At 45.9% G+C, this 13301-nt stretch overlaps 1 long non-coding RNA gene across 4 annotated transcripts in view; it reads left to right on the forward strand.

Annotated features, from left to right (window-relative positions):
• The window catches only part of LOC103348286 (uncharacterized), a 160124-nt gene extending 146883 nt beyond the window's left edge, over positions 1 to 13241 (forward strand). The window contains exons 1-3 of one of the 4 annotated variants that reach the window (XR_016216124.1): positions 8979 to 9458; positions 9923 to 9961; positions 13021 to 13241. This is a non-coding gene — a long non-coding RNA (uncharacterized LOC103348286). The other 3 variants (XR_001793426.4, XR_016216108.1, XR_016216134.1) reach the window with 3 other exon arrangements.
• Positions 13242 to 13301: the final 60 nt, after the last annotated feature.

A 13301-nucleotide genomic window follows, 5' to 3' on the forward strand; every position in this document is an offset into this window, starting at 1 on the left:
AAGTGCATGCGTCTGTCATGCCAGTGTATCAGGCAACATTCCCCAGCCCTTCTTGCTGAAAGCGAGATTAACAAACCAATTTGATATTCAGTCATACGTAGTTTTTGAATAGATAATTTATCAACGCTGAATTTTTTTTTTTAGGATCAGTACCATGGCTTTCCCTGGATTCTTCCAGGGGCTTCGTGACACCCTAGAATTTTCCCTTGGGAGAATGAAGCGTTGGAAGAAATGAATGCAGGGTTCGCCCCATACACTCACAGTCAATGAAGTGGTGAGGCCTATCCTGCACTCTCTGATGACCCCACTCCCGCTCCCAATGTCACTGATTGTGTCGCTAGCAGGTTGACTGTTGTGGAGAACTGTGGAACAGTGTGTGTGCCTTAGGGGAATGTTAGGGAGTGCAGAGTCAGGCTCACCTGACTTAATGGATGCAATGAAGAGCCCCAGCTTTCTTCCTCTGCGAAGAAGAAAAAAGTGGGAGGTGAGGGAAGGGCACTCGGGTGGAGGGGGAGTGTCTGCAGGCTTAAGAGGACTCTCACAAGTTAAGGCAAAGCAGAATTACACACGCTAGAACCCTCCCGACCCACACAAATGGACATAATAGCATTCTTTACATTTCTGAGAATAACCCTGAATTCCTAACAGGATTTTACTAATCCAGGAAACAATTTGGCCAGAGTCTCAGGAGTATGCAGACTCACAGACACATCTTAATCTTTGGTTCTTATTCAAAGACCCCGTTTAATTTGAAAAATGTTCAAAGGTTTAGTTAACTGTCTTAGGAGTTGTTAGACAAAAAGATTGGAGCAGATGTGGGGTGCTGACTACTAAAGCTCTGTGTGTTCTGAAGACAGATCTGCCATAGGGAGGATTCCTATCCCATGTTCTGCCAAGGTTGTATTTCCAAGAAAGCTTCTTTACTTCTGGCCAGACACCAGAATGGAGTCAGGAGGACCAAGAGTTTACAGCAGGGAGCACAGATCCTGGCGCCCAGGAGGAGGAGACGCATCGGTGTCAGAAACCACAGGTGACCAAGGCGAGCCCTGAGGATGCACTACTCAGCCCCAGGTCATTCGGGAAGGTCACAAAGCCCAGTGCTCATGGAAGAACTGAGAGCGTGTATCTGCACAGCACAGGCTGGGAGTCTTGGAAAACCGCATTAGAATTGCCTACACGTTGGACTGAGAAGTCTCCTGCAGGACACCTGTTTTTCATTGTGGCCCCTTGAAAGAGGAGTTACTTTATGGGATCTGCTAACGCAAGTCAGAAAAAATGGAATCTGGTCTCTTCCCCACTCTGAGAATCCTCATCAGTTCACTAAGCCGGTTCCCTAGGGCCCAGCACGTTTTCTCAGATTCCACTAATCTCCATCCCCACCTTGCTTCATTCTTCTCAGAGCTCTGCCATTCCTGCCAGGAGAAATACAAGCCAGCTGGAATATTACCCTAAGCATGTAGTGTTCCTTCTTTTCTCTATTCTTGTGAAAAACAATGCTTATCCATGGGCTGGTGCTGTGGCGTAGCATGTTAGCTGCCAATTGCAGTGCTGGCATTCCATATGGGTACCATTTCATGTCCTGGCTGCTCCAATTCCGATCCAGCTCTCTGCTGTGGCCTGGGAAGGCAGTAGAAGATGGCACAAGTCCTTGGGTCCCTGCACCCATGTGGGGGATCCAAAAAGAGCTCCTGGCTCCTGACTTTTGATCGGCGCTGCTCCGGCTGTTGTGGCCATCTGGGGGTGAACCAGGAGATAGAAGACTCTCTCTCTCTCTCTTCAGCTTCTGTCTCACTGTAACTCTGCTTTCAAATAAATAAATATATATTTTTAAAAAAACAATCCTTATCCAGTAAGATCTGAGTTATGGATTTGGGTTGAATGTCTGGCTCACCAACTGAGACACCGCCTGGAGTACCCACATTCCATACCCGAGTGCCTGGCTTGAGCAACCACTCTGCTTCTGATCCAGCTTCCTGCTAATACACACCGGGGAGGCAGCAGGTACATGAGTCCCTGCCACCCATGTGGGAGAGCTCGGTTGGGCTTCAGGCTCCTGGCTTTGGTCTGGCCCAGCCCTGGCTGTTGTGAGCCAGGGAGTTAACTAGTGGGTGGAAGATCACCATCTGTGTCTCCCTTTTTCTCTGGTTTTGCCTTTCCAGTAAAGGGAAAAAAAGTAAATATATTTAAAAAATAGTTGATTTATAGAATTCAAACAAATCATGCCAAGTATACCAGATTGAACTTGCACATGTTTCCCAGTGCTCAACTCAACTGTCTTAATTCTGAGGTCCTACCTAGTATTTTTACTGATATTGTGATTAACACAGACAACTGAGGAGTAAATACTTTGGACATCCATATAGCAAACAAGATTTTCCACACAGAATAGCAGGTGAGTTCTTGAATGGTGTTCAACCGTCTCCCCTCAGGAAGCAGAGTGCTGAAGTAAGGAGACATCTCAGTTCACACTCCAGAGATGTGCACTGGTTGCATAGTCATTTCCAGAAATCCATGGTCATAAACCTGTAGATTCTGTGTCTAAATGAGGGATTTCCAGCCAAGGTCATTATATAAATAAAGACTGCCACAAGACTAAATAATATTCTATTTATCCAGATATTCAGATGTCAAATGATTACACTGGATCACTTGCAATAGTTTTTTTCTTGATCATTTGTTTTCAGGAAAAAAGTTGTTGGCCAAGTTCATTCTGCTTAATTGACTAATCAATCTGGCAGAGAGAAGAGCAGAATTTCACCAGAAGCAAATCATCTATAGCCCAGATACTTAGCATCTTCTACCCCTTTCACACAGGTCCTATAATCCTGACTACATTGTTGCTTGTGTTGGCCTTATATTATTACTGTCAGTTTCCTAACTGTACCCATAACTGGTTACTCTCTGAGATGTCTGCATTCTTAATTGTGTAGGGCTTTAAAAAAAAAGAAACACTCTCTTGTTTTGATGTTGCTGACTTTCCCCCCCCTAATTATTATTAGCATGTAGATAGTTTGTGCAGAACTGCAGATAGGGAGGGGAGGTAGGCAGAAGAAAAGTGAGTGCATTCTGGCCCCAAGCGATGAGTGTGTTCACATGGCTGATCCCAGCTCCGGGATTTCACCCGATGGCCTTCAGTGCCGAGGCAATGCATGAAAGTAAACTTGTCTCCCAGAGGGAAAGATGTGGCTGACTGTGTCCCACTGAAGGATGCAGCACGTGGCCTCCTGATTTCCCACCTGCACGTCACCAGCAGGTGCTCATTGCCACTCAATTCATGGCAAGAAAGGGATGCGCAGTCAGAATTCCTGCAGCCATGTGCATTTAGGAAGATCAAGCTCTCTCCCAGCAGAATGAGCACTGTGACCCAGAACACAAGCCTGAGATAAACCACAATTTTACAGTGAAAAGTAGGTGGGGTTGGCGCTGTGGCACAAGGGTTAAATCCCTGGCTGAAGCTCTGGCATTCCTTATGGGTGTCAGTTCGAGACCCAGCTGCTCCACTTCTGATCCAGCTCTCTGCTATGGCCTGGAAAAGCAGTAGAAAATGACCCAAGCGCTTAGGCCCCTGCACCCATGTGGGAGACCTGGAAGAAGCTCCCCACTCCTGGCTTCGATTCGGCGCAGATCCAGACATTGCGGCCAATTAGGGAGTAAACCATCGGATGGAAGACCTCTCTCTCTCTGCCTCTCCTCTCTCTGTGTAACTCTGACTTTCAAATAAATAAATAAATCTTTAAAAAAAATAAAACTACTATATGGCCTAACAACACCCTCAAAATCATTTGATGCCCATTTTTTTCTCAAGAAATATCCATCCTAAAGTTAGTTTTGATTTTATAGCATGTTTTTCTTTTCTTTTTATTATTTAATAAATGTGAAAGTACAAAGTGCAACTTTTCTTTGTTGTGGCTTCCCCCCCCAACCTCCCTCCCTCCCGTGGCCCTCCCCTCTCCCACTCCCTCTCCCCTCCCACCCTTCATCGAGTTTCATTTTCAATTACCTTCATATACAGAAGATCAACTTAGTATACACTAAGCAAGGATTTCAACAGGCTGCACTCACACAACCGCACAAGGTATAGGGTGTTGTTCGACTAGTAGTGTTGTCTTTAAGTTTCATAGTAAAACACATTAAGGACAGAGATCCTACATGGGGAGCCTGTACCCAGTGACTCCCGTTGTAGATTTAACAATTGGCACTCTTATTTATGGCGTCAGCAATCACCCGAGGCTCTTGCTATGAGCTGTCGAGAATATGGAAGCCCCTGAGTTCACCGAGTCTGAACTTGTTTAGTCAGGGCCATATCACAGTGGTGGTTCCTTCCTCCCTTTGGAGAAAGGCGCCTCCCTCCTTGATGGCCTGTTCCTTCTGCTGGGGTCTTGTTCACCAGGATCTTTCAATGAGGCTGTTTTTGCCACCGTGTCATGGCTTCCCAAGCCTGTGAGACTCTCATGGGCCTTTTAGCCAAATCTGAATGCTGCAAGGGTTGATTCTGAGGCCGGAGTGTCTATCTAGCTTGTTTTTCAAAGGAAGGGTAGAACTCACTGATTTGACCTTCCAGGACAAGGTGTGGGGACAAATGTTGGACTCCCTTTGGATTTTGCAGCAGAATTATTATTAAAGGTGATTAGGACAGGCTTCAGGATGCAGGAAGACACAAGCCAAGGTGGGAGCTAAGAAGGGCATCTCTGGGGCTGGCTCTGTGGCTCACTTGGTTAATCCTCCGCCTGTGGTGCCAGCATCCCATATGGGCACTGGGTTCTAGTCCCGGTTGCTCCTCTTGCATTCAGCTCTCTGCTGTGGCTCAGGATGTGCCAATGAACACATTGCACAGAACTGCAGGTCGTCCCACACGCTGCTGAGCACGCATCCCTCCATGTCTGTTTCTTTGCTTTCTGTTCTCCGTCCCCAGCTGTGTCCGGAGGCTCCTCCTCAGGCCCTCCTGTGGAGCATTCCACCGAGGAGTGTATGATGGTGACATCAAGGACTTCTAGAGACCAGGAGACCAGGACCAGGAAAATGTGTCCCAGGGGCGCAGAGCGCCTTCTTGTGTCATTTTATTTTATACAGTCTCTGAGACACGGAGGTCACTGGAGGTATGCCATTGCAAAAACTAAAAATAAGGAAGGAAGGGGTGGGAGGGTGAGAGGGAGGGAGGGAGGGGGTAGGAGGATGGGTGGGAAGTATCATTATACTTGAAATCTGTCCCCTTATAGTAAGTAATAAGGAAGTAAGTAAATTGTGATTTTTACGAAGACATCTTTTCAATTTTCTTCATACTCACAAGCTCTAAGTGTATCTACTCCTGGTGAGATTTTTTTTCACACTGAAACATTATCCTGCATGATCAACATCGCTCCATTCTCCCCCCTTCAACCAGCCTCTGGTAATCACCATTCTGTTTTTTTTTTTTTTTAATTTATTTATTTGAAAGAGAGAGAAGGAGAGGTAGAGAGAAAGAAAAAGAGAGGGAGAGAGGGAGAGAGGGAAAGAGAGAGAGAGAGAGAGAGAGAGAGAGCTCTTTCATCTTCTGCTTCACTCCCCAAATACCCACGGGAGCCATGCAAGGACCAGGCCAAAGCCAGGAGCCAGGAGCTCCATCTGGGTCTCCCACATGGGTGTCAGGAAGCCAGCTGAGGGCATTATCTGCTGCTATGCTGGTGCCTTAGGAGAAAACTGGCCTGGGAGTGGAGGGAGGCTTGCACCCCAGGACCCCCAGCATGGGCTGTGAGTGTCCCAAGTGGCAGCTTAACCCTTTGTGTGGGGAGCAACTCGGACTAGACTAAGTTACTGGAATTAAGACTTATTCTATGCATCTGCTCTCCCACAATATGGCGCTGGGAGAGGAGTAAACCGCTTTTACACAGCTGCCTCCAGTTTGACCAGTAACCTGCAGGAGCTGATCCTGCTCCTGATTGGAGGAGAGCAGCGTACTCGGCGTGTGGGTAGCAGAGTTGGGATTGGTGGAAGAGGACTATAAAGGAGGAGAGAGACAACGTGCACCAGGAACATCTATCTGAAGGAACACCTGAGCAGCCCCCGAGAGAGCCGGCCGGTGGTGTGCCGCTCCCCCGCGGAAGTGGGGAAAGTGGCAGGGGGCACCGCCCTTCCACGGAGGTGGAAGGGACGGCAGCCAACCCGGGAAGAACCAGCAGCAAACCCGGGAAGGGCCGAGCAGACAAAAGAACAGCGCAGGGTCCTGTGTCGTTCCTCCACGAAGAGGGGGAGCGACACTTTGTGTCTCAGTGCCCACCTCTAGTTTTGATTTCTTTGAGGAAACTCCACACTGGTTTTCCTAGTAGCTTTACTAACTTACATTTCTCCCATCACTGTAGAGGGTTCTCATTTTCTCCATTTCTTTGCCAGCACTTGTTATTTTTTGCCCCTTTTAGAATAGTCATCTTGGCAGTTATGAAGTGATAACTCCCTGTGCCTTTTATTTTCTTCCCATGATGAGTAGTAACGGTGCACATTTTTCTGGAGACCTGGTAGCCTTTTTGTGTGCTTTCTCTTGAGGAATGTCTATAGAGATTCTTTGCCCATTAAAAATCTTGTTATTTGTTTTCTGGTTATCGAGTTGCTTGGGTACATTCTGTAATTTTGATAACTCTTTTCAGATGTATGATTTGCAAGTATTTTCGACAGAACTATTGGCTGTCTCTTCACTCTACTGATTTGTTCCTCTCCTGTGCAGGATCTGTTAGTTTGATGTAATTCCAATCCTGTATTTTTGCTGCAGTAATTATTTTTAAAGTATAATAGCTGAGACTCTAGGTATTGTATAAGAAATTCAAGGATGCTTTGAATTTCAAAAATTATTGTCTTACAATTTAAGAGGAAAGATATGAAGTCTCCAATCAATATTGACAATAATTAGAAAAAAATCAACAACCGTCTATTTTGTGTTTCCCACTCAAGAGATCCTGAGAGTCACTGAACTGAAATGAACAGAAATGGAGATGAAGTCTCCAACAACTACTTCATTTCTCAAAGGCTAATACTGGCTCTGTTATATTAAATTTCTTATATATTTCAATTACTAACTAAAATGTTTGCAAGACTTTTCCAAGAAGATAATTGAATAAAATACCCAAAATTTTTAGGTGACTTGGGAAGGAAGTAATTTTTGGAAGTTGTCTGAGATTTTGTTCCACTCTACTGCCCACTTATTTCAGTTTATTTAATGCTCTGTCCATCTTTAAATATACGGGTGAAATGGTGTGTGCACCTGCTGTTCCTCTGCAGGTAGGAGACGAGGAGGCCTTGTGCTGTAACCTTCGGTGGAACACAGTCGGGACCATCTTTCCCAACTGCTGTGGCAGGTTGATTTGCATGGGCTACCCCAGCCCTGAAGGAGGCTTGCTAAGTCTCTGATCTGGAACAAGTCGTGGGCACGCACTCACCTTTCTGCTGTTGAGTCTGTGGGGCTAGGATGTGGTCGCCTTTCTTCTCACCTGAGTGCCTGCTTTCTCTCCATACCTTCTATTCTAAACAAGCCTACTGAAACTCAAATCTAAAAACGATTCTGTAGCAACAGCAAAACCCAACTGTTCTTTTCTCCTAGGAGACTACTCAGTTATTACCAGGGAGCTCAGAAAACAAATGTTATGGTTGCACTTTGGAAACTTACAGTGACAATATGGTCCAGTGCAATTAACAACATAATGTGGAATACAAACATACGGGAAAAGTGTAAAAGATACTAAGTACCCAGTCTATAGCTAATTAGTTCCTGGTGGACATTGTGTTTCTATTACTGCCTGATTAGTCCTTCAATCAATTAAGCAAAACTAACTTGGCTAATAACTTCCTTCCTGGAGATAAATGATCAGAAAGTAAACTATAGCAAGCGATCCAATGAAAACATTTTACAGCTGGAAAGCCATGCAAACAGACTATTATTTATTCTTGGGACAATCTTTCTTTATGTAATGACCTTGGCCAAATATCATCGGATTGCTTATGTACATAAGCCCAGGATCTATAGTTTTATGATCATGCATTTTGGAAATAACTACTCAACCAGTGCACAACTCTAGAGTATGAAATGCAGACACTTCATATGTTCAACAATCTTCCTCCTTAGGGGAGACGGCTAAGAACATTCAAGCAATCACACATTACCTGTTACCTGTGAAAGACCTTGCTTACTTTATAGATGTCTAGCACACTTTCTCCTCTTTGTGGATATCTTGATTATCTATTTCCTCTAAAATATCAATAAAACTCAACAATAGGCAAGATCTCTTAGTTGGGATAATTGAGCAAATTAGTGTGAAACCTGTGGGAGTTCAGGTTGGTGTACTTGGGAGATTTATTTGAGACTCATAATTCAAGTCTTTAAAAAAGAATTTTTTTAAACTTTTCACTTCAGTTGAAAAGCAAAGTCTGGAGTGGGAGAGAGTGAGGGATTGATTTTCAGTCTGTTGGTTTACTCCCCAAATGCTCACAACAGCCAGGGCCAGCCCAGGTCAAAGCCAGGCACCTAAAATCCAATCCAGGGGTGGCAGGGAACTGAATAAAGGAGCCATCCCCTGCTGCCTCCAAGGTGTGTGTCAGTAGAAAGATAGGAAGAAAGCAGAGTTGGGAGTTGAACCAGGGACCTCACGTAGAATGCACACCCGAGGTAGCATCTTAACAGCTGATCTAACACCTACCCCAAACCAAAAATCCAGTTGTACTGGGTAAGATATATTTAGCAAGAATAAGGAGAGGAAGAAAAAGCATGTTCGGATATAATTCCAGTCTGGTTATAAACCTGTCTGTTAGGAATGGCAAAGCTCTGAGAACAGTGAAGCAAGGTAGAAAAGATTACCAGTGGGATTTGAGAAAATGCTTTAGACCTTGGGGAATTGGCTGAGTGAATGGTTAGGAAAGCCGGGCGTTGGGGAAGAGAGGGCCATATTCCGTGTTTTCAGACTCTTACTGCAGTGTTCATAAAGTCGCTCCTCTTTATGGACTCAGTAATGGGAGAAGTTTTCCTTTCTGAGAGTTGTCAGCCCCCACATTAGCGAGATTCTGATGTGGTCTTCAAGACTCCTGGAGTGTGGTATCCACAGGCACTCAGTCTCTGTTCTTCCTTCAGTCTGCCCTAGACTGTGTGATGCATGACCTTCCCAATGACCTGGGGCTGAGCTGCGCATCCTCAATGCTTGCCTTGGTCACCTGTGTGGATTCTGGCATCTCCAAGCTTGACTGAAGCTGTGACTCCTCACTGTTTGCCTTGGTCACCTGTGGATCTGGCATCTCCAAGCCCGATTGCAACCTGGCGCCTTTTGATTGGTGCGCTCTGCCTTGGTAGCAGCTGAAATTCCTCCTGCAAGAGGGTGGCTCACCTCCTCGTGGGCTCTGGAGCTCTGCTTTCCTTTGCCATAGTTCCTCCGTCCCTGCGCTCCCCACTATGAAACTCCTGGTTCTCCTGGCCCTTCTTGCTCTGTCTACCATGCCGGTGTCTGCTCGTAAGTAAAGATGTTTCCTGGATTAAACCTCAGAGGAGCAGCACCTAGAATTCTCCCTCTAGCAGATTTGTCTTTGGGAAACACAGAGCTTTTGTAGTCAGCCCCATTAGTTCTGGCGCAGTCTATTTTTTTGTCTAGCAACTCATAAGATAGTTGACTCAACATTGGAGATTTTCCTAATCAGTGGAGCCCTTGAATTCAAACCTTCCCGTCAGTTGGTGTACTCCAAGGAAACCAGCCAGTTTCTCGTGTCAGCAAGATTCTGTTGAAGAATGTCATTAGCATTATTTTCAGAAATGTTACCATATATATCTTATGTGATCCTTGGGGGGTAGGGGGCGTCTGTTATGTGTAATTCTGCTTCCTCTTAATTGTGAGAGTCCTAGTCAGACTTCAGATTCCCCTTTCTTCCTCCCACAAGCTGGCCTTCTCTTCACCTCCCACTCTTGTTCTTTTCCATTTAGAGGAAGAGAGCCCCGTCCCTTTCGTGAACTACGTTAAAGGTAAGTCTGAACCTGCACTTCCCCGCTCCCGCTAAGGAACACTTGCCAACTCCGCATTCATCTAGATCGGTTTACTTAAGAGAAATAAGCAGCGGCATTTTGAGTGTGAGTGGGGTCACTAGGAGCGTGAGGGTTTAGGATTGCTCATCTGCGTCATCCTGTCATCTGCATAACTTATGGGCTCAATGTTTGAAATATTTCATTCTTGGGAGAGAAAATTCCAGGACATCATGAAGGTCTAGGGAGATTCCAGGGAAGCCACGTTCTTAATTCTAAAACGTGATTAATCATCGATAACCCATGTATTTATACCCTACCTATTACAGAACACTGAGTCTCTGAAATGGAGTTACAGGAAGAGCAGGTTATTCACTCATGCTATCAGAAGGAGGGCTGTGAAGAAGCTGCCTGATTTTGCAGCATGAGGATTTTGGCGAAATACGTGGACAGCCTTTCTGCTTACCTTCTTTTGAAAGCCCAACCAAATCACTACGTTGAGAAGGGAAATCCCCTGTTCCCAGAGTGCAGGACAGGCTGTGATGCCCATGGTTACCAAAGGGAGGAAGAGCAATGGCAAGGCATGGGGACACAGCGGGGACGATGGTGGGTGGGGACCATGGGACCATGGGTGACAAAGCTTCTACTGTGGGGGTTCTCGCATTGCACTCACCCCTTTCTGAGCTGCCGTTCCTTTCCTGGCCTCCCCTGGGTGACAGTTGTCTCTGGCAGCCATGTTGTTTGGCCACAGACTCAGTGAATTCTGAGGTTCCTCCCTGCATCACCAGTTACCCCTGAGTTGTGCCGAGTCAGAAATGGAGGTGTCCTTTTCTTCCTTAACCAAAATGGGCAATTGGTGTGATTATGGGTTTCATTGCCAGCTGTCCTTGACCCTGATCACCTGAGGGGTTGAAGCTTCTGGAGAAAGACATCAGGCCCGCTCTCATCACCTAGTGGGTGGGCTCTCATATTTATGCTCTCCATCATGTATGGGTTGTGCACATATCTAGTAATGGGACATCTTTTTACTTTAAAAAAATTATTTATTTATATATTTATTTGAAAGGCAAAATTGTAGGGGAAGAGAAAAAGAGAGAGATAGAAATAGAAATAGAGAGATAAAGAGAGAGAGAGAGAAACTCTTTCATCCACTGGTTCACTCTAGCAGGTGTGCAACAGGTTAGTTTGGGCTGGGTTGAAGCCAGGAGCCTGAAACTCCATCTTGTTCTCCCAGGTGGGTGGCAGGGATCCTAGTACTTGGGCCATCATCCACTGCTTTTAAAGACACATTAGTGGGGAGCTGGATTGGAACTGGAGCAGCAGGGACTTGAACTGCTGTTCATATGGGATGCCGCCATCTCAGGTGGTAGCTTCATCAACTCCTCCCCCATGCTGGCCCACTGGACCACCTAATTAACAGCAAGGCCATGCCATCATCATTGTTAGAAGCTCAGGTGCAAAATGTAGGACTTCACAATTGTTGTTACTACCTGACGTCATCTCCCAGAACATGGAGTGAAAGATGGGAACTTCTGCATGTTTCTCTCTTGCCATGATTCCATCATGTTTCTTCATTTCCTTCTCATTGGTGTCACAATCAAGGACCTTCATGGGTGACAGGTGCCCAAGCACTTGAGCCATCCCCTGCTGCCTTCCCAGTATTAGCAGGGAGGTGGATCGGAAGCAGAGCAGCATTCAGCTGCCGGGGCTTGAACTGGTGCCCATATGGGATGCTGGCCCTGCAGGTACAGGCTTATCTTCTATGCCACAGCACTGACCTCTACTGCAGGCCTAATGGGCTTCTGGATGAGGCTCCAGGGTGCTCCTGGTTCCCACGTCAGGGTGGACTGTGGCTGTCAGGGCAGGAGCAGGCAGGAGAAACCCCCTGTGTTCTGCGCGCTCTCTCACTTTGTTTCCATAGCCAGTAGGGGGCAGTAGAGGGATGCCCTGAGGGATGGTCTTCTGGGCTCCACCTTGGCTTGTGTCTCACTGCAGCCCACAGGCTGTGCTGCTTCATTCTTAGCAGCAGTTACTCTGCAAAGACCAAAGGAAACAAATTTGTCCATGCATCTTGTTGGGGAAGGTAAGATCAGCGAATGCCATCTTTGTTTGCAAACTTTCCTAAAAATTGGAAAACAACTTTTTTTGTTGGATATTTCATGGGGGAAACTGTGGGTCAGCTACTTTATGGGTTCTTCAGTGCATTTGGAGAGTATTTAATGCCCTTGAAAGTCAAGATTCAGGCTTGGCTTCCAGGCTTACTCATTACTTATCTGCTCTGTTTTCCTGTCTACATCCACACCGATTAAACTCAAGCAATTTTAGATTGTGAGGGCACTTTAACACGTTCCCGGAAAATGGAATTAAAAGATAAGCTTATTTTAGTGCAAAAACATTTTAAAGTCCATAGAAAAGAGGACTCTTCAGAAAGTTCCTGGACAATGCGTATTTTGAAAAGTGTGTGCACAAATTTTAATATCTTTTGCACCAAAATAAACATCTATTAATGTAACGTTTCCACGAACTCTTTGGAATCATTTAGTATTTCTGAGATGATTATTTTGTGTATAACGTATGGTTTCATTCTTACGCCAACATTTCGAAGTAGGAAATTCTGAGAGGAGGACCCAGATGTACAGAGACAGTGAGTAGCCGTTTGTGTGCAGGCAGAGCATGGGAGGTGCCGATTTGTATTAAAGTGAGGGAAGTCCCGAGGAGGCTTTGTCGTTACTGAGCTGCAGGGTTTGCTTGTGTGGGCACAAGATCAAGAATCTGCACCTTAACCCCCCTTCACAAGAAGCTTGTTGCATGTCTTAGGGAGACAGGACATCTAGGAATCCTTTTCGTGGCACAGTTTCAGCCCCTCTCAGGGTTTCTGGTTGCTTGGGTCGCGTCCTCTTGCAGGGCTGTTGGTCTTCCCGCAGGTCCTGGGTCTCGGGGACTCTGACTGCTGTGACTTGAGTGGCAGAGGCACTGCCGTTGTCCTGGAAGTGGAAACAACAGCTCTGTTCTGTAGCCTCAGTGCAGCGCTGTCAACGGCTTCTCTCCTCTCTGTGTTACAGTGGTTCCTTCCTGGTTTTACGAAGCATGGAAGTATTTCACAGATCAGCTGAAGAAAGGTGTGGAGCGTGTGTCACCTTCATAGAAGACCTTTCTTCCTTGGAGCCTCTCATGTAGCGTGTACCTGCCTTTCTTCTCATTTGACTGACCATCTACTTTCAAATCATTTGATCCCCAACGTTTGTCTGTATTCAAATAAAGTAGACTCACTATCAATGTCAAACTTAGAGTGTGTGACTCCTTTCAAACTTCTCAGCTTGCAATAGAAGAAAATCAGGAGACA

Source organism: Oryctolagus cuniculus, chromosome 11 (genome assembly GCF_051225735.1).
Source record: "Oryctolagus cuniculus isolate XC-2025 breed Fujian yellow rabbit chromosome 11, ASM5122573v1, whole genome shotgun sequence".
In the NCBI taxonomy this organism is placed as follows: domain Eukaryota; kingdom Metazoa; phylum Chordata; class Mammalia; order Lagomorpha; family Leporidae; genus Oryctolagus; species Oryctolagus cuniculus.